We start from the raw sequence: 21509 nt of genomic DNA, 5'->3' as shown, positions 1-21509 counted from the left end.
TTTTGTTGCATCGTCTTGTGTCACCTCCCGGTGTGTGCGGTGCCATTCTTGGGCAGGCTGCACTTTCTTTCATGTTGGGCGGCCCTCCTTACAGGATGCACTCCTTGCGCGTGGGGCTCCCCTACACAGGGGACACCCCTGCGTGGCACAGCACTCCTTGCGCACATCAGCACTGCACATGGGCCGGCTCCACACTAGTCAAGGAGGCCCGGGGCTTGAACCACGGACCTTCCATGTGGTAGGCAGACGCCCTATCCATTGGGCCAAGTCGGCTTCCCCCATCTAATTTTCTATCATCATTTTGCTCCCTCCTTCAAATTGTACTTACTCTCTCCACCTTCCTGACTGAACACTCAGGTTTAAACTACATTCTCTCTTTTTTTTTTTTTTCAAGATAATAAAGACATTTACTTAGGGTCTTAGAATTGCAATTCAGGGAGCACAGATTCGGTTGCAATCCAAATTGTATCCCGCCTTGGCATTTTTAGGCAAGGATTTTTCTAGAAAAGAAGATTATACAAGTTGTTGGTGTGTACTGATCAGCCAAAGGGGTGCTGATGCAAAATACCAGAAATCTGTTGGTTTTTATAAAGGGTATTTATTTGGGGTAGAAGCTTACAGTTACCAGGCCATAAAGCATAAGTTACTTCCCTCACTAAAGTCTGTTGCCACATGTTGGAGCAAGATGGCTGCCTATGCCTGCAAAGGTTCAGCCTTCCTCTTTGTCTCTTGGCTCCGTGGTCCCAGCTTCTTCCAATATCAGCTGAAGGCTGCGATAAGTCTCATCTCTCTCCAGGGGCTCATTTCTCTCTAGGCTCAGCTGCTCTGTTCTCTCCACAAGGTCAGCTGCTGACTATCAGGCTCTCTTCCCAGGGCCTCTGCCATGTTTAATGGAGCATTCTTTCTTTCCTCACATATCTGCTTCACTGTATATTTACTTGATTGTGCTCCAGCATTAAAACTCCAACCTCCCTTCTCTTCAGTACAGTTTCTCTGTGAGTTTCCACCCACCAATGGCGAGGGGACTCAACATCTTACTGACATGGCCCAAAGCCTTAATCATTATTTAATCAAGTAAAAGTGAAACCTCTAAATCCAATATAATCTAATGTGCCCAGAGGAACAGACCAGTTTACAAACATAATCCAGTATCTAGTTTTGGAATTCATAAACACTATCAAACTGCTGCATTGGTACTTGATGAATATTTGGGGTACACCATTTGTCCTTCAGGTTAAATGGTGAAATGATATCTTGTGTTTTTTTTATGGTGTCAGGATGTGCTTAAGGTTTTGGGAAACATTTTGCTCTAAGCTTTCCATACTGTGGCAGTTTATGATATCTGACTGAGACCTGCCTAAGAGTACTCTCCAGAATGACCTCCAATTCCATTTTAAACCTCTTAGCTGTAGAATCTTTATACTGTTTTATTTCGTTTCACAGAAGCTTCTGCTCTAAGTTTGGTGGTTGCCTTCTGTGGCTGCATCCTGGATCACCAGAAAATCGTGTTCCATGGCAGGGAACACTGTTGTCCTTGAACAATTCACGTCGTTCAAGAATTTCTATTTTCTAACCCTTCCCCTATTGAGATATGCATTCTGTAAGTCCCTGTCTGGAAAGATGGGATGATGCTGCAACTTTCAAAGAAATGTGTCAGGTGAGGTGAACTCTGAGGTTCCTCACACATTGTGATACCAGGATCTGCTCTCATCCTGGCCCTGGGGATCCAAGCCATCCTAAATTCAGCAGCATTACAATCCAGAAAGACCTCGTGGTCTCAGGAGTAAATCCACAACACTTAAATTTTCTCAAAACCAAAGGAAGACTGGTTTATGCGGACTTTCTTAGATTTCATTGTCAGCCTTAACAGAAGGGTCAGCAACTTTCAATCCTGCATTGAAACCTGGAAGTGTTAGCAGAATGCTCTGGGTTCTGGACTTCTAAGTTCTTGGCTATGCCACTGTAAAAATTGAAGGACGTGCCATTAAGTAGGCAAGAGAGTGAAGAGTTTATTAAGAAACAAAAAAAGAGATAAGTATTCAGTCCAAGACACGGTTTGTGGACGATTGAGCAGGATGATTCGAGCACATGGGGCACCAGATTAGGCATTTTTAAAGCCTTTCCTCCTCCCCTTTCCTAATATTGGGGAGGGGTCCCAGCTATTTGCTGTTTTGATTGGTTGTCCCACCTGTTAACTCTCAGGGGGTCAGTGGGGAGACCTCTTGTTTGGAGGTGTCCAGGGTCTAGGTGAGGTCTTCTGGCTTTGTTCTTTGTAGAGGGGGTTTTCTGGGTGGGTTCTCATGCCATGTTCTATGCAAGGTCCCAGCTGTGATAGGATGTCTTCCCTTATTCCTATGCTGACCTGCCTCAACTCCCCCCTCGGAGAGTTTACACCATTACTTTTAAGGAGGAGCTGAAAGGAGGTGGTCATTCTTCTGTAGGTGCTTCCTGTTGGTTAGGGGAAGTAGGCCCTGCCTGACAGAGTGTAAACCCTCTGGCTATTCCATTGAGGTTGAGGGAAGATGGGTCCTGCACCGTCATTGGAACTGTATGAAACCCCCATGTGGCTAGTATCTTGTTCTGGAAGGTGATAATTCTGCCATGTCAAAGGTCACCAAGGCTCCTCCTGGTTGAAGATTCATGCATGGCTCAGGCCCCTTCCATCCTCCCCTGGGGCAAGGCCCTTGTGGCCCGGGTGCTGAGGCAGCTTGAATCCAGGTTCCTGCTGATGTGGAGCCTGGATTTGGATGGCCCTTCTCTATCGTGGTGGTGGGGTCTTGATTGTTGAAAACTGAGAAGGCTGTTTCAGTCTTTGGGGGGAATTGGGGAGCATTAGTTGCCTCTTTGTTTCCTGGTTTGGCTCACCAGATATGTTAGCAGAATGCTCTGAGTCCTGGGCTTCTAGTTCTTGGCTATGCTGCATAAAGAATTTAAGGACATGCCATAGAGTAGGCAAGGTAGTAAAGAGTTTATTAAGACACAAGAAAAAAGATAAGTACATAATCCGAGACATGGATTGTGGGCCATGCTACAGGGTGAGACATACCCATTCTTTATCCTGAAGTGCAGTTCCTACTTACTGCAATCTGCTAATAAAATTCCTCCCATGGCTTGGTCACCGACTCCATGCTTCTTGTGTAAAGCCCTCAACTGACCTTCCCACTCCCACCCCCCTACAATCAAAACAACAGTGACAACAGCCACATGAGGGACCAGCAGACAATGTCAGGTGAGTCTAGCTCAGGCATTCTGTATACTTCCTTATCAATCTCCAGGCTGTCTGTCTAGCCTCTGTCTTCTCACTTTCCATATCCCCAACACATCAGTGATATGAGTGAAACTCTTACTGCTTCCTCTACTTCCAGCTCAAATATACTATGCTTGTTGAAACCTTTCCTTACTCTTCTAGTGAGAGCTGGTCATTTGTCTTCCACAACTGTCCGTACCTGCTATCGTTTAAAAACCTGTTGGTTCAGATGGCTTCACTGATGAATTCTACCAGACATTTAAAGAAGGATTGACACCAGTCCTTCACAAACTCTTCCAAAAACATGGAAGAGGAAAAACTTCCCAACTCATTCTATTAAGCCAGTATTACCCTGAAAACAAATTCAGACGAAGACATCACAGAAAACTACAGACATATATCCTCTATGAACATAGATGTAAAAAATCTGAATTAGCAATATAGAAAAAGAATTATACATCACAAGCCGAAAAGATTTATACCAGGAATGCAAGGTTGGTTCAACAAATGAAAAACAACAAATGTAAAACACCAAATTAATAGAATAAAGACAAAAAAATCACATGAGCTTCTCAATAGATGCAAAAGATGCAACTGACAAAATCCAACACCCTTTCGTGATAAAATACTAAACAAACTAGAAATAGAAGGGAATTTCTTAAACCTGATTAAGGGCAACTGTGAAAATCCACGGCTAGCAACATATTGAATGGTGAAAGACTAGTTCCCTCTAAGATCAGGAACAAGACAAGGATGTCAACTCTCATGACTTCTGTTAAACATTGTACTGAAAGTTATATCTAAGGCAATTAAGCAGAAAAAGTAATGGCAGTTTGGAAAGGAAGAGGTAAAACTATCTCTATTTGCATATGACATGATCTTGTACACAGAAAATCCTAGGAATCCACTAAAAAACTATTGAAATTGAAAATGATCAACAAGGCTGCAGAATATAAGATCAGCATACAAAAATTCTCTATTATCTAGCAAAAAACAATAAAAAAAGAAACTAAGAAAACTATTCCATTTAAAATAGCATCAGGGAAGTGGATTTGGCTCAACTGATAGAACATCCACCTACCACATGGGAGGTGCAGGGTTCAAACCCAGGGCCTCGACCCATGTCGTGAACTGGCCCACATGCAGTGCTGATGCGTGCAAGTAGTGCCGTGCTATGCAGGGGTGTCCCCCGCTAGGGGAGCCCCATGTGCAAGGAGTGCGCCCCATAAGGAGAGCCGCCCCACGCAAAAAAAGTGCCCCTTGCCCAGGAGTGGCACACATACACGGAGAGCTGATGCAGCAAGATGATGCAACAAAAAGAGACACAGATTCCTGATACTGCTGACAAGAATGCAAGCAGACACAGAAGAACACACAGTAAATGGACACAGAGAGCAGACAACTGGGTCGGGGAAGGGGAGAGAAATAAATAAAAAATAAATCTTTAAAAAAAAATAACAGGAAACGGACTTGGCCCAGTGGTTAGGGCGTCCGTCTACCACATGGGAGGTCTGCGGTTCAAACCGCGGGCCTCCTTGACCTGTGTGGAGCTGGCCCATGCGCAGTGTTAATGCACGCAAGGAGTGCCGTGCCATGCAGGGGTGTCCCCCGCGTAGGGGAGCCCCACGTGCAAGGAGTGCGCCCCATAAGGAAAGCAGCCCAGCGCGAAAGAAAGTGCAGCCTGCCCAGGAATGGCGCCACCCACACTTCCTGTGCCGCTGACTACAACAGAAGCGGACAAAAGAAACAAGATGCAGCAAATAGATACAGAGAACAGACAACCGGGGGAGGAGGGGGAATTAAATAAATAAATAAATCTTTAAAAAAAAAATAGCATCAAAAGGAATAAAATACTTGGGAATTATTTTTGTTTCCTTGGCTATCAAAGCTAATACCATGCAATGGGTTGGATTAAACAAGGGTTCTTAATATTTTTTGTTCCAAGGACCCTTTTACCAGTCAGGTGAAAACCAAGGAACCCCTACTAAGTCCACACTGTACTGTGTATTATTTAATAAATATATCACACCCACACCAACACATGCCCACAAGGATCATGTTTTTTTGAATTTCAATTCAAGCTCACGGATTTCTTAATAAGAACCCCTGACAATAAGAATTTATTTGCTCATGGTTTTTTTTGTGTGTTTTTTAAAGATTTATTGATTTATTTATTCCCCCTCCCCCATCGTTTTGGGCTCACTATCTGCTTTCTGTGTCCATATACTATGTGTTCTTCTGTGACTCTTTAGGCAGCACCAGGAACCAATCCTGGGTCCTTCTGGAGTGGGAGAAAGGCATTCAGTCTCTTGTACCACCTCAGCAACCTGGTCTGCTGCATCGCCTATTGTCTCTTCTCTGTGTCTCTTTTTGTTGCGTCATCTTGCTGCACCAGCTCTCCACACGGGCCAGCACTCCGCATGGACCAGCTCTCTGTCGGGTCAGCTTGCTGCATGGGCCAACCTGCCTTCACCAGGAGATCCCGGGAATCAAATCCTGGACCTCCTGGATGGTAGATGGAAGCCCAATTGCTTGAGACACTTCTGCTTCCCTGCTTATGGTTTTGAGGTAAGGAAAAATCCAAATCAAGGCATCATCAAGGCAATGCTTTCTCCCCTAAGACAGTGGCATTCTGGAGCTGGCTGCTGGTAATCCTCGATCCTTAGCTTTTCACATGGCAGAACACATGGCAGCATCTCCTGGTCTCTCCCTTCTCTTCCAGGTTCCATTGACATACAGCTGCTGGCTGCTCCCTCTGGCTTTCTCTTTCTCTCTTCATCTGAATTTCATTCTGATTTTAATGAACTGTAGTAATAGGATTAAGATCCATCCTTATTGAGGTGGGCCACACCTTAACTGATGTAACCTCATCAAGAAGTTCTTACTTATAATGGATTCACACACACAGGAAAGGATTAAGTTTAAGAACATGTTTTTCTGGGGGTGCATACTGCTCCAGACCCACCACAGAAATGAATTTGATATAGAAGTACAAGACTAGTAAAATGAAAACTACAAAACATTGTTTAAAGAAATTAAATGTAAAAACATCTATGTTTGTGGATTAGAAGACTCAATTTTAAGATTACAGTACTCCCCAAATTGATCTACAGATTCAATGTAATTCTTACCAAAATCCCAGTGGACTTTTTTTAATGCAGACATTAAAAGATAATCCTATAATTAATAGGGAAGACCATGGGACCCAAAATAATCAAAACAGTCTTGAAAAAATTAGAGGATTCACATATCCCAATTTCAGAACTTATTACAAGACTACAGTAATCAAGCAATGGCATATAGGCATATAGATCAATGGAATAGAGTTGAGAGTATAGAAATAAACCCATGCATCTATGGACAATTGATCTACAAGGATGCCAAGATCATTTAATGGGGAAAGCACAGTCTTTTCAACTAATGATGCTGTGAGAGATGGATATTCAACAAGCAAGAGAATGAATATGAACCCTTTTTTAATTATATACAAAAATAACTCAAAAGGATCATAGATTTACGTATAATAGCTAAAACTATAAAACTCTTTGGAATAAAAAAACAGCATATATCTTTGTGATCTTGGATTAGGCAATAGTTTCTTACATATGACTCCAAAAGCACAAGTAACAAAAAGAAAAAAATAAATTGGACTTAATTAAAATAAAAAAACTTTTGTACATCAAAGAACACAATTGCAAAAATGAAAAGACAAATCACAAAATAAGAGAAAATATTTGCAAATCAAATATCTGAGAAGGGTCTGGTATCCAGAATATATAAAAAACACTTATAATTCAACAAAATAAATGACAAATAACCCAATAAAAAGTGGGCAGTGGATTTAAATAGATACTTCCTTCTAAAGCATAAACAAATGACAAACATGCATATGAGATGTTCACCATCATTAACCATTAGGGAAATGCAAATTAAAACCACAAGAGGATACTACTTTACTCCTACTAAGTTGGCTAAAGTGAAAAAAGACCAATAATATCAAGCATTGGTGAGGTTGTGGAGAAATTGGGAGCTTCGTGTGTTGCTGGTAGAAATGTAAAATGGCACAGCTGCTCTGTAAAATAGTCTGGCAGTTCCTCAAATGTTAAACATAGAGTCACCATATGACCCAGTAATTCCATTCCCTGGTATATACCCAAGAGAACTGGAAATGTATGCCCACCCAAAAACTAGCATACAAATGTTCATAGCAGCATTATTCATAATAATAAAAAAATGGAAATAACCTCAGTCATCAATTGATGAAAGGATAAATAAAATATGGTATATCTATGTAATGGAATATTATTCAGTTATAAAAAGGTATGGAGTGTACCTGGGGGGGGGGAGGGGAAGGGGAAGGGGAGGGAGAATCTGAAAAAAAAGATGATAATAATAATCATAAATATACTAAAACTGTGTATGAATAAAGTGGAATATATTCTAGAGAGAAAAAAATAAATGTTATCTCATTTAATCCTCAAAAAACAAAACAAAACAAAAATAAAAGTAAAAAGGTATGAAGTACTGATTCACACTTCAACATAGATGAACCTTGAAACTTGCTAAGTGAAGGAAACCAGTCACAAAACTGATTCCAGTTAAAATGTTCAGAATAGGGAGCAGGTGTAGCTCAGTAGTTGAGTGCCTGTTTCCCATGTACAAGGTCCCAGGTTCAATCCCCTATACCTTCTAAAAAAAAGAAGTTCAGAATAGGTAAATCCAAAGATATGGAAAGTAGATTAGTGGTTGTCAGGGGTTGGTGACGGGGGAATGGGGAAGTTCTGCTCATGAATATAGGGTTTATGTGGGGGCTGATGAAAATGTTCTGAAATTAGATAGTGATGTTGATGGTACAATTCTATCATTTACTAAAAGCCACTAGACTGTACACTTTAAAAAGGTGGATTTTATGGTGTGTGAATTATGTCAATATAGCTGTTATAAAAATGGTTTGTGAATTATATGTCAATAATGGTGTTATTAAAAAGGACCTATCATATACAATTAAAATTATGTTCGTATGTATTTCTCCTCCTACTAGAGTAGACTATGAACTCCCTTTATCTTCAGCTCATTGTGTATACTCAATGAACACAACACAACTTGTTGATCCAGTAATTAATTCATTGATTTAATCCTTGAAAAAAGTTTAAGATTTTGATAGGCACTTGAAAGGAAATGTTATTCCAGCAAAGGCTGTAGCTGAGCAGCAACATGGAGAATGAAAAATATCAGGATTGAGGAGCCAGCAATTCCTGTTTGCCTAGGACCAGGAAGAAAGGCAGCAGTCCAGATAAGGGTGGCAAGGGAGGCACTACCTACTAAGTTTGTTCAATATTTACTTATAGTTAAATCTTGCTGGTGATTGGTAACTAGAAATATTGCTAACTAGAAATATTTTCAGACAAAACATTATTCAACTTCTCTCCTCCTGTGCCCTATCCTCCCTTCTTAGTTTAGTCAAAAGTTACAAGTGATGTTGCTCCAATTAGAACCAGACGGGGGAGTAAGATGTTTCTCCTTTGACTGCCACAGCCAACTCTGCCCACCCAGATCTCCTACTCTGGAAATCCTGCTTTATTTGCAGAACCACTCTGCACTATCCTCACATAGTTCTAAAGCCAGAAACCTGCTGTTTGCACCTACCTACCCCAGATTCACTCCTTCCTTCCTTCATTCAACAAATATTGATCAAGCACTTACTTTTTGCCAGGTATTGTGCCAGGCACCAGAAATGGCAGCAGATAAGAGAAGTAAACTATGCTATCACTACATGTCACAGTATCCAATGTGGAGTTGAAACATTTCTATTTGATTAGGCCATTAGTACCAACTTTTTAGAAAGAGCTTAAAAGCCACTCTCTTTATTGAATTTCTTGTGAGAATACCCCCTTGCATTTGGATAGAACAATTCAGTATTCAAAGATTTCATATGAGGGAAGTGGATTTGGCTTAACTGATAGAGCTTCTGCCTACCATATGGGAGGTCCAGGGTTGAAACCCAGGGCCTCCTGACCCGTGTGGTGAACTGGCCCACATGCAGTGCTGCTAGAGTGCGCAAGGAGTGCCATGTCACGCAGGTGTGTCCCCTGCGTAGGGGAGCCCAACACTCAAGGAGTGCACTCAGCAAAGAGAGCCATCCTGCACGAGAAAAGTACAGCCTGGCAGTACAGCCTGCCCACACACATGGAAAGCTGAGTGGTGCCACATACATGGAAAGCTGATGCAGCAAGATGATGCAACAAAAAGAGACACAGATTCCCAGTGCTGCTGACAAGAATGCAAGCAGACACAGAAGAACACACAGCGAATGGACAGAGAGAGCAGAAAATGGGGTGGGGTGGGGAGGGGAAAGAAATGAATAAAAAAAATAAATCTCTAAAAAAAAAACAACAAAGATTTCATGTGAAAGATTCCATTTGATGCACAAATCTATTTTAAAAAGAGGGAGGGCAGATGAGACAAATGAGATTTGAATGGTATAGCAGTTTGATATGGTTATAATTTCAAAAATAGATATTGGATTATGTTTGTAATCTGGTCTGTACCTGGGTGTGATTAAGTTATGATTAGGGCTTTGACTGGGCCACGTCATTAGGGGGTTGAGTCCTCACCCTTGGTGGGTGGGGACTCACAGATAAAAGTCATGGCAAAGGACAGAGTTGAGGGTCTTTGATGTTGGAGTTTTGACGTTGGAGTTTGATGCTGAAGCCTTAAACTGGAACCCTGGGAAGTAAGCTCACAGAGGAAACAGAAGCAAGCCCCAGGAAGAGAGGAACCCTGAACCCAGAAAGAGAAGCAAGACCCTGGAAAAGAGGAACCCAGGAAGCCTGAACCCTTGCAGACGTTAGCAGCCATCTTGCTGCAACATTTGAAAACAGACTTTGGTGAGGGAAGTAACTTATGCTTATGGCCTGGTATCTGTAAGCTCCTACCCCAAATAAATATCCTTTATAAAAACCAACCAATTTCTGGTATTTTGCATCAGCACCCCTTTGGCTGACTAATACAGGTGGTTTAAATGATTTGTTCAAGTTCATACAGCCAGTAAGCAGCAGAGTCTGGTTGGAAACCCAGCTGTGACTTCTAATTGATTTTTTATTGGCTTTTATTTTTATTAAACAGTTATGTGGGTACATATTAATAAAGCATACAATTCATCTAATGTTTATAATCAATGGTATTTGGTACAATCACATAGTGTTGCATTCATCACTTCAGTCATCATTAGAGTATTTTCATTATTTCAATAATAATAATAATGAACAAAAAACAGGCAAGTAAACAAGAAAACTCTTTACCTCTCAATCTCTGTTTACCCTGATGTTCATAACTGCTATTCCTGGCTATTGCTGCACAATTATTTATTTATTCACAAGTTGTTTTTTTTTAAGATATATTTATTTATTTCTCTCCCCTTTTGCCCCCACCCTGGTTGTCTGTTCTCTGTGTCTATTTGCTGTGTCTTCTTTGTCCGCTTCTGTTGTTGTGAGCGGCACAGGAATCTGTGTTTCTTTTTGTTGCGTCATCTTGTTGTGTCAGCTCTCCGTGTGTGCGGGACCATTCCTGGGCAGGCTGCACTGTCTTTTGTGCTAGGCGGCTCTCCTTACGGGGTGCACTCCTTGCGCATGGGGCTTCCCTACATGGGGGACACCCCTGCATGGCAGGGCACTCCTTGGCGCATCAGCACTGTGCATGGGCCAGCTCCACACAGGTCAAGGAGGCCCTGGGTTTGAACCATGGACCTCCCATGTGGTAGACGGACGCCCAAACCACTGGGCCAAGTCTGCTGCCCCTATTTATTCACAAGCTTTATTGAGATATATTCACATACCATACGATCTATTCAAAGTCTATAATCAATGGCTTTTAGTATAATTACAAGGTTGTGCATTCATCACCAAAAAAGTTTAGAACCATTTCATTACTCCAAAAAGAGTAACTCCACAACCCTTACCATGACTTCCACAGACCTACATAACTACTAATCAAATTTCATCTTTGATTAGTATTTACAACTTATATAAATGAAATCATACAATATGTTACACAATATTTTTAGCTCAGCACAATCATACAGTATTTATCCTTTTGTGTCTGGCTTGCTTCACTCAGCATAATGTTCTCCAAGTTCATCCATTTTGTCATGTGCTTTACAACTTCATTTTTTCTTAAAGTTGCATAATATGCCATCATGTGAATACACCAGTCTGTTTATCCATTCATCAGTTGATGGACACCTGAGTTGTTGCCAACTCTTGGCAATCACGAATAATGCCGCCATAAATATAGGTGTGCACATGTCTACCGTATCGCTGCTCTCGGTTCATCTGGGTATATACCCAGTAGTGATATTGCCTGGTATACAGCCAATCTATATTCAACTTCTTTGGGAATTGCCAAACAGTCCTCCACAGTGGCTGTACCATTTTATACTCCCCCCAATAGTGAATAAGTGTTCCTATCTCTCCACATCCTAACCAATACTTATGGTTCTCTGTCTTTTTATTTTTTATTTTTTTAAATTTTTATTTATTTTAAAGATTTATTTCTCTCCCCTTCCCCGCCCCCAGTTGTCTGCTCTCTGTGTCCATTTGCTGTGTGTTCTTCTGTGTCCGCTTGTATTCTTGACAGCAGCACCCGGAATCTGTGTCCCTTTTTGTTGCATCATCTTGCTGCGTCAGCTCTCAGTGTGTGCGGTGCCATTCCTGGTCAGGCTGTACTTTTTTCGCGCTGGGTGGCTCTCCTTACAGGGTGCACTCCTTGCACGTGGGGCTCCCCTACGTGGGGAACACCCCTGCATGGCACAGCACTCCTTGTGCGCATCAGCACTGTACATGGGCCAGCTCATCACATGGGTCAGGAGGCCCTGGGTTTGAATCTTGGACCTCCCATGTGGTACGTGGACGCCCTATCGGTTGAGCCAAATCCGCTTCCCTGGAGGCTTATCTTGTTCCTTTAACTGGGCCATATCTTCCTGTTTCTTAATTGTGGATTGTAATTTTTTGTTTGTGTCTTGGCATCTGTCTTACTAGATAATTTATTCTGAGTACAGTTTCTCTCTTTAGTATAGGGCTTTCTTGCCCTTTCTTCCATATTGGTTGTATAATAGGAGCCAAGGATATAGTTGGTGCTGTAAGCTGTGGGTCCACAAGGGACCAACGAGGCAGTGGACTTGGCCCAGTGGTTAGGGCGTCCATCTACTACTTGGGAGGTCCGCAGTTCAAACCCTGGGCCTCCTTGACCCGTGTGGAGCTGGCCCATGTGCAGTGCTGATGCGCAGCCACACAGGGATTTCCCCCGCATAGGGGAGCCCCATGCTCAAGGAGTGTGCCCCGTAAAGAGAGCCGCCCAGCGTGAAAGAGAGTGCAGCCTGCCCAGGAATGGTGCCGCACACACTGAGAACTGACACACAAGATGACGCAACAAAAAGAAACACAGATTCCTGTGCCGCTCACAACAGAAGCGGACAAAGAAGAAGACTCAGCAAATAGACACAGAGAACGGACAACCGGGGTGGGGGGGGAGGGGAGAGAAATAAATAAATAAATAAATAAATCTTTAAAAAAAAAAAAGGGACCAATGAAGGGAGGCTTCATTGGTTCCATTGCCCCAGGGACTGATGAAGCTTCTGCCAGCTTTCTCCTTTCCCAGAGGTCCCTACCAGCATTGTGATTTTCAGTCCATCCCGTTTCCCCTCATGCCAGGGGCAGAGTTGAAATGGTAGCTACCAGCCTCTTTCTAACTTGGACAAGTTAAAGTTGAGCTGTTCCTAGGATTATATTTTAGCATGCCAAATTTACTAATCAGTAGCTAATATTAGTGCCCAACCATCTCTTCCTCTCCCATTTTGGGGAAGTGGAGTTTCCAATTCCAACTGAAGAATAGCTCCAGAGGCAGCTTGTGCCACCAGGGGAGGATGGGCACCAGCTTCCATCATGGAATACTCTACTTATGAATTTCTCTGCAGATGGGCAGTCTCCACTTTCCATTCTTTCCAGGATGTAGCAGGATACCCTTCTGGTAGCCTGGAGCCCCCAAACATGTGTTTTAGATAGATAGATAGCTCTGTCCTGTAGCATGCCCTGACTCTAGGAGCGCCTTACAATGCTGCCATCTTGCTGGTTGTCTGTACCCCACAAGTTTTGATAATTTGTGTTCTTGTATTCATTTGTTTCAACATATTAACAGCAGATAACAATTTCCCAACTCATAATTTTGTGACAGAAAAACTTAATTTTATGAGGCAGAAATCTGTTGACCTTTACAAAGGGTATTTATTTAGGATAGGTGCTTACAGTTACCAAGCCATAAAGCATAAGTTACTTCCCTCACCAAAATCTTTTGCCATGTTGGAGCAAAACGGCTGCTGACGTTCAGCCTTCCTTTTCCCTCTGGGTTCCATGGTCCCAGCTTCTTCCAATATCAGCTGTAGACTGAGATAAGTCCCGTCTCTCTCCCTGGGCTCTTTCTCTCTTGGCTCTGCCGCTCTGGTCCCTCCACAAGGTCGGCTGTAGACTATCAGGCTCTCTAGGCCTTTTCTCTCTCCCCAGAGCTTGATTCTCTCCAGGCTCAGCTGCTCTGCTCTCTACAAGGCCAGCTGAAAACTATGAGGTGAACGACTCCTCTCTCTTCCCAGGGCCTCTGCTGTGTCTGGTGGAGTCTTCTCTCTTTCCTCATGTATCTGATTCTCTGTGTATTTACTTCCCAGAGTTCCAGCATTAAAACTTTGTCTCCTCTGCCTTGTAATTTTCTCTGTGACTCTTGCCCACCAAAGGGATGGGGACTCGATGTCCTACTGATATGGCCCAGTCAAAGCCCGAGCTGTTATTTAATCAAGAAAGTGAAACTTCTGAATTCAATCTAAAGGTATCACTAGCCCAGAGGAACAGACCAGTTTGCAAACATAATCAGTATTTCTTTTTGGAATTCATCAATAATGTCAAACAGCTACACTATCATATTATTTTATGAGAATAATAATATTTTATTGAATTCTTTTTTTGTGCTGAACATTGTGCTAAATGTTTTACATGTAATGTATTTCATTTAATTCTAATAACAACCCTATTATCATTTTAATTTTTTAAAAAGATTTATTTATTTATTTGTTTATTTCTCCCCCCCACACACACACACCCCAGTTGTCTGCTCTCTGTGTCCATTTGCTGTGTATTCTTCTGTGACTGCTTCTATCCTTATCAGTGGCACTGGGAATCTGTATCTCTTTTTGTTGCGTCATCTTGTTGTGTCAGCTCTCTCTGTATGTGCGGCGCCACTCCTGGGCAGGCTGCACTTTTTTCGCGCTGGGTGGCCCTCCTTACGGGGTGCACTCCTTGTGCATGGGGCTCCCCTACGCAGGGGATACCCCTGCATGGCATGGCACTCCTTGCACGCATCAGCACTGTGCATGGGCTAGCTCCACACGGGTCAAGGAGACCCACGGTTTGAACCGCGGACCTCCCATGTGGTAGACGGATGCCCTATCCATTGGGCCAAGTCTGCTTCCCTATCATTTTCATTTTACAGATGAGAAATCTGAGACTCAGAAAGGTTAAGTGACTTGTTCAAGATCCCACAGTTGCGGATGGAGCCAGTTTGGGCTCCCAAGTATATGCTCTGAGTCATTACCTGATGCTGCCTGTTTTCTATTTTAATTGTATTGTGGTAAATATATATCCCATTGATGCAATTGTAATCATTGTTAAGTGTACAATGTTTTGTAACTGGTACTATCTATTTTCAAAATTTTTCATCATCCCAAGCAGAAACTCTGTACCTATTAAGCAATATTTCCTCCACTTCCCTTCTTCACAGTCCCTGGCAGCTCTAATCTTCATTCTGTCTATGAGTTTGCCTATTCTAGATTTTCCATATAAATGGAATCATATATCATTTGTCCTTTGATGACTGGCTCATTTCACTAAGCATAACGTTTTCAGTGTCATCCATGTTATAGCATCTATCAGAACTTCATTCCTTTTTAATACTAAATAATATTCTATTGTATGCATATACCTCTTTTTGTTTATCCATTCATCTGTTGATGGACATTTGGGTTGTTTCCACTCTTTGGCTATTGTGAATAATGCTGCTATGAACAATGTTGTACAACTATCTTTTTGAGTCCCTATTTTCAATTTTTTTCGGTATACACCTACTATTGGAATTTCCGGGTCATAGGATAATTCTATGTTTAACTTCTTGAGGAACCACCAAACTGCTTTCCATAGAGGTCTGTACCATTTTCCATCCCACCAGCAATACAGAGGGTTCCAATTTCTTCACAACCCCATTTCTTTTTTCTTGTTATAATAGCCATCCTAGTGCATGTAAAGTGGTATGTCATTGTGGTTTTGATTTGCATTTTCTTGATGACTACAATATTGGGCATCTTTTCATGAGCTTATTGGCCATTTGTTTATCTTCTTTGAAGAAAGGTCTATTCAAATCCTTTGCCCATTTAAAAATTGGGTTGTATATCTTCTCTGTTGTTATACTGCCTCTTTTTCTCTTTTTATTCTAATGCAATCTTACTGAAACCTCCAGGCCCTAGCCTCTTTTTCCTCCCTGTCTCTTGGCTGTCACCCCTCCTTCTCCATCTTCCAACTATGCCAGACCACTCAGAGTTGCCCCACTGGTGTGGGGCGTGGCACCTATTTTTCTCTGTATGCATTGTTTCCACTACCTGGAAGAGCCAAGTCACAGAGACATTTTAAAATCTGGCAGAGGGAAAGAAGAGGAACCACAATAGTAGGGTGTTTTTGGCAAGTGAAAGGGCTACTCCCATAATGTGGAAAGAACTGAAGAAATTACAGAACTGAATAATACCATTAATAGGGTACAGGTTTACATATGAAGAGATCATAATGGTAGGATGTGGGGAACACATTTTCCAAGTGCAATTGTATCATTCACATAGTCTGATCTTACATTGGGAGGCAAAGATACATAGTTAATAACTCAAGATATTATTTCTATATATGACATTCTTGAGACAAGGAGAAACAATTGTGATTATGTTTTTGAAAATCAATGTCTTTTAAAATAAATACAGGGAAGCAGATTTGGCCCAACAGAGAGGGTGTCCACCTACCACATGGGGGGGTCCAAGGATCAAACCCAGGGCCTCCTGACCCATGTGATGAGCTGGCCCACATGTAGTGGTGATGTACACAAGAAGTGTCGTGCCATGCAGGAGTGTCCCCCCACTGGGGACACCCACACACAAGGAATGCACCCCATAAGGAGAGCCACCTAGTGCAAAAAAAGTGCAGCCTGCCTAGGAATAGTGCCACACACACGGTGAGCTGATGCAGCAAGATGACACAACAAAAATGAGACACAGATTCTGGGTGCCACTGACACAAGTGGACACAGAAGAACACACAGCATATGGACACAGAGAACAGACAACTGGGGAGGGGGGCAGGGAAGGGGAGAGAAATATATTTAAAAATAATAATAAATAAATACATAACTGTAACATAGGTGTTTATGTATATGTGTATATATATATACACACACACATATTTTCTTAAATAAAACCTAGGTTGCAAAGCAAATGCAGATCACAATATCATTTTGAATAACAAAAACAAAAATATAAAATACATATCAGAAGCTATTAAAACAGTATTTTGGGAAACAGATTTGACTCAACTGATTGAGCATCTGCCTACTATATGGGAAGTACAGGGTTCAAAACCAGGGCCCCTGACCCATGTGGTGAGTTGGTCCACATGCAGTGCTGATGTGCACAAGAAGTGCCGTGCCATGCAGGGGTTTCCCCCACGTAGGGAAGCCCTATGCGCAATTAGTGTGCCCCTCAAGGAGAGCCACCCCATGTGAAGAAAGCACAGCCTGCCCAGGAGTGGCACCACACACACAGAGAGCTGATGAATCAAGATGACACAACAAAAAAGAATCACAGATTCCCAGTGCCACTGGCAAGAATGGAAGTGGCTGAACAAGAACACACAGTGAATGGATACAGAGAGCAGACAAAGGGGGGAGGGGGAAGAAGAGAGAAATAAATAAAAATAAATCTTTTAAAAAAACACCAGTATTTAGAGGAAAATTTCTTTGTACTTAAATGCTTGTATAAGTAAAAAAATTAAAGAAAAAACACAAGATGAGTTAAGTCTCTGTCAAAAGAGCTACAAAGAAACATAGTATGTTTCTTTAAGAACTCAGTTCAATCATATCTTAACATTTTGCCATATTTTATATAAAAGTAAACTTTTGGAAAATTAGTTTTGTTAATTTTTTTAAGGAGGTACCAGAGATTGAATCCAGGACCTCGTACATGGGAAGCAGGCACTCCACCACTGAACCCATCCAGTCCCCAGTTTTGTTAATTTTTAAAGAAACATATTGGTTTGCCTTTTTTTTTTAAGATTTATTTATTTATTCCCCTGCAGCTTGTTTTTTGGCTGTCTGTTCTCTGTGTCCAGTCACTGCATGTTTTTTCTGTGTCTGCTTGTCTCCCTTTGTTGCGTCATCTTGCTGCATCAGCTCTCCACGGTGCATGGGCCGTCAGCTCTTCACACTGCATGGGCCAGCTGCCTTCACAAGGAGGTCGTGGGACTTGAACCTAGGGCCTCCCATATGGTAGATGGGAGCCCAACTGATTGAGCCACAGCTGCTTCCCTGGTTTGCTTTTTAATGGATGAATGTATCAACAGTTTAGCTTGGGAAAGAACTGAGAAGTCACTAGCTGAGTTAATAAAATAAAAGGAAAATGCAAATTAACAAAATAATGGGCAGAAAAACCCAACATGACTCAAATACATTTTTTTTAAAGATTTAGTTTTTATATATTTCTCTCCTATTCCCTGCCTCTCCCCACCATTGTCTGCTTTCTGTGTCCATTCGCTGTGTGTTCTTCTGTGTCTGCTTGTATTCTTGTCAGCAGCACCCAGAATCTGTGTCTCATTTTGTTGAGTCATCTTGCTGCATCAGTTCTCCGTATGTGCAGTGCCATTCCTCGGCAGGCTGCACTTTTTTGCACTGGGCGGCTCTCCTTACAGGGCGCACTCCCTGTGTGTGGAGGTCCCCTACGTGGGAGACACCCCTGCATGGCATGGCACTCCTTGTGCACATCAGCACCACACATGGTCCAGTTCATCACATGGATCAGGAGGCCCTGGGTTTGAACCTTGGACGTCCCATGTGGTAGATGGATGCCCTATCCGTTGGGCCACATCCACTCCCTCAAATACATTTTTAAGTGACAGGAATGATATTGTAAGCTATTAGATTATAAAATATGTTAAGGAAGTGGAAAAGGTTGCCTGCTCAAATTTATATAAGGATATCAAACTCAAGGTGGCCAAAGAGAGAAGCATAAAGGTATATACAACAGCCTGAGAAATGGTTATGTATATGATTTAAAAAATAAAAAAGCCACCCTTTTATGCCCTATTACTGGGAGCATAAGATACAGGTAGTAGGAAAACGGACTTTGGCCCAGTGGTTAGGGCATCCGTCTACCATATGGGAGGTCCGCGGTTCAAACCCTGGGCCTCCTTGACCCGTGTGGAGCTGGCCATGTGCAGCGCTGATGCGCGCAAGGAGTGCCGTGCCATGCAAGGGTGTCCCCCGCGTGGGGAAGCCCCACGCGCGAGGAGTGCGCCCGTGAGGAGAGCCGCCCAGCATGAAAAGAAAGAGCAGCCTGCCCAGGAATGGTGCCGCCCACACTTCCCGTGCCGCTGACGACAACAGAAGTGGACAAAGAAACAAGACGAAGCAAATAGACACCAAGAACAGACAACCAGGGGAGGGGGGGGGAATTAAATAAATAAATAAATCTTTAAAAAAAAAAAAAAAAAAAGATACAGGTAGTAGAATTTTCCTGGAGGGCCATTTGGAAATGTCAAGAATTTTTTGTACACTTTCAAAAAGATGGGGGATTAGAGAGACACAGGAATCACTTCTCTCCTAGGAAAACAGCTAGAGAACAGGTAGAAATGGCCTGAAAAAAACAATAGTTTTAGCATTTAGGGCACCAGGAGATGGCTGCATACCACCCAGAAGAGAGAAGGACAAAGGAAAAGAATCTTGATGGGAAAACTCTGTAAGAGCTGTAGCTGAAGCTGCTGGCACCCATCCCCCCACCCTTGGAGCAGAGAGCTCTGAATTCTCTGGCTTATGGCTCGTGGCTATGAACAGATGGAGGTGGCAGGGGTACACCCACTCAGAAATGGGGAGAGAGAAGGATGCATCCTAAGGCTAATGAAGCTTTTGACCAACAAATTTGGTCTGCTGTGTCAGAGGAGTCCTTCCAGGTCAGGTAGAGCCATGCCAGTTTGCCCTGAGAGCCAGAAGGGGATGAAAGAGGTCCAGTGCTCACAAACAACCTTCCTACTGACTGGGACTGGTTGCTGAGGACACAGAGGGTAGTGGAATTATTTTCTACCAGGGAAAAAGGGATGGGCTGTTGGCAAAGGTTGGAGAATAGCCTCTGAGAAAGTTTGATTTGTGAGGACCTGAATAGCCTTGATGGAGAATCCTCTATCACTTTATTGCTGTAGGTGTTGAAGTGAACACATTCTGACCTGGATATAAACTGAGAGGGCAGTCAAAGATCATCATGTGCTGATGAACCAAGGAAGTAGATAAATAAGAGAGGCCTTTTTAGATGTTTTCAGCCTCCCTCCCAAGGCCCTTGGAAGCAGGTCTGAAACACTTTACTGAGGCCATGGCCCAGATTTGAGCAACTAAGTAGGGACAATCCTAAAGAGCTAGAACAGGCTGAACCAAGAATCAAAGAATGGCAATAACACACAGCCTTCCACCACTAAATCCCTAAGCAAAAGAAAGAAATTAAACATCAGAGCAAACTCACCATCATAATCAGATACCTAGAAATAGCAAGAAATTTCAAGTCATAGTAAGAAAATGGAAGATATGGCCCAGGCAAAAGAATATTTCAAAGCACCAGATGGGACACAGGATTTGAGACTACTAATCAACAAGGTTCATACAAATCTCCTAAGTCAAATCACAAGTTGAAAGACAATATGGCTAAAGAGATAAGGAACTTCAAGAGATCATTGGGTAGGCACAGAGAAGAATTTGAAAACCTGAACAGAAAAATAAAAGGGCTTATGGAAAAACGAAAGACAAAATAGATGAGATAAAAAACACATTAGAAATATACAAGAGAGAAAATGGCCATGGTGTCTGCTGGGTGTGAGGAATGGGAGGAAGAGATGAAAGGTGGAGGCATTTTCGGGACTTGAAGTTGTCCTGGGTGATGCTGCAGGGACAGTTACCAGACATTGTATGTCCTCCCATGGCCCACTGGGTGGACTGTGGGAGAGTGTGGGCTATGATGTGGACCATTGACTATGAGGTGCAGCAGTGCTCAGAGATGTATTCACCAAATGCAATGAATGTCTCATGATGATGGAGGAGATTGTTGCTATGGGGGGAGGAGTGGGGTGAAGGGGGTGGGGGGTATATGGGGACCTAATATTTTTTGAGGGTAATATTAAAAAAAGAAAGAAAATAAATAAAATATCTTACAATTTAAAAAAAAAAGAAAGAAAGGTATGTAAATATGTCTAAATAAAACTTAATAAATAAATAAATAATTGTGCAAGAATGGCCAGAAATAGTAGCTATGTACAGGAGGGGAAACAAGAATTGAGAGGGGTGCTCGCTTTGGCAGCACATATACTAAAATTGGAACAATACAGAGAAGATTAGCATGGCCCCTGCGCAAGGATGACATGCAAATTCGTGAAGCGTTCCATATTTAAAAAAAAAAAAAAGAATTGAGAGGTGAGGAAATTTTCTTGTTTGTTGGTTGGTCTGTTTTTTATGATTATTATTGAAATAATGAAAATGCTCTAATAATGATTGAAGTGATGAATGCACAGCTATATGATTATACCAAATACCACTTTTGATGAACTGTATGCTTTCTTAATATGCACCAAAAAAATTTATTTGTTTAAAAAAAAAGAAAGAAATATACAAGAGCAGACATGAAATGATAGAAGAAAGAATAAGTGATGCAGAAGACATAACAGCTGGAATTGAAGAGAGAGAACAGAGAGAGAAAAAAATGGAAAAAAATTTGAGCAAGGGCTCAAGGAGTTGAATGATAACATGAAGGGCAAGAACATATGTGTCATGGGAGTTCCCAAAGGAGAAGAGAAGGGAAAAGTGTTAGAAAGTGTATCTGAGGAAATAATGGCAGAAAAATTTTCCAACCCTCATAAAAGAAATGAATTTACATGTTCAAGAAGTA

General features: G+C 42.1%; 1 non-coding gene across 1 annotated transcript; it reads left to right on the top strand.

Moving 5' to 3' along the window:
* The first annotated feature begins 20908 nt into the window (after nucleotides 1–20908).
* LOC111759493 (U6 spliceosomal RNA) lies at nucleotides 20909–21015 on the top strand. The gene has a single exon (XR_002793461.1). It is a non-coding gene; the product is annotated as a U6 spliceosomal RNA (small nuclear RNA).
* Nucleotides 21016–21509: the final 494 nt, after the last annotated feature.

Source organism: Dasypus novemcinctus, chromosome 14 (assembly GCF_030445035.2).
Source record: "Dasypus novemcinctus isolate mDasNov1 chromosome 14, mDasNov1.1.hap2, whole genome shotgun sequence".
Lineage (NCBI taxonomy): Eukaryota > Metazoa > Chordata > Mammalia > Cingulata > Dasypodidae > Dasypus > Dasypus novemcinctus.
This window is presented reverse-complemented; position numbering and strand designations above follow the sequence as displayed.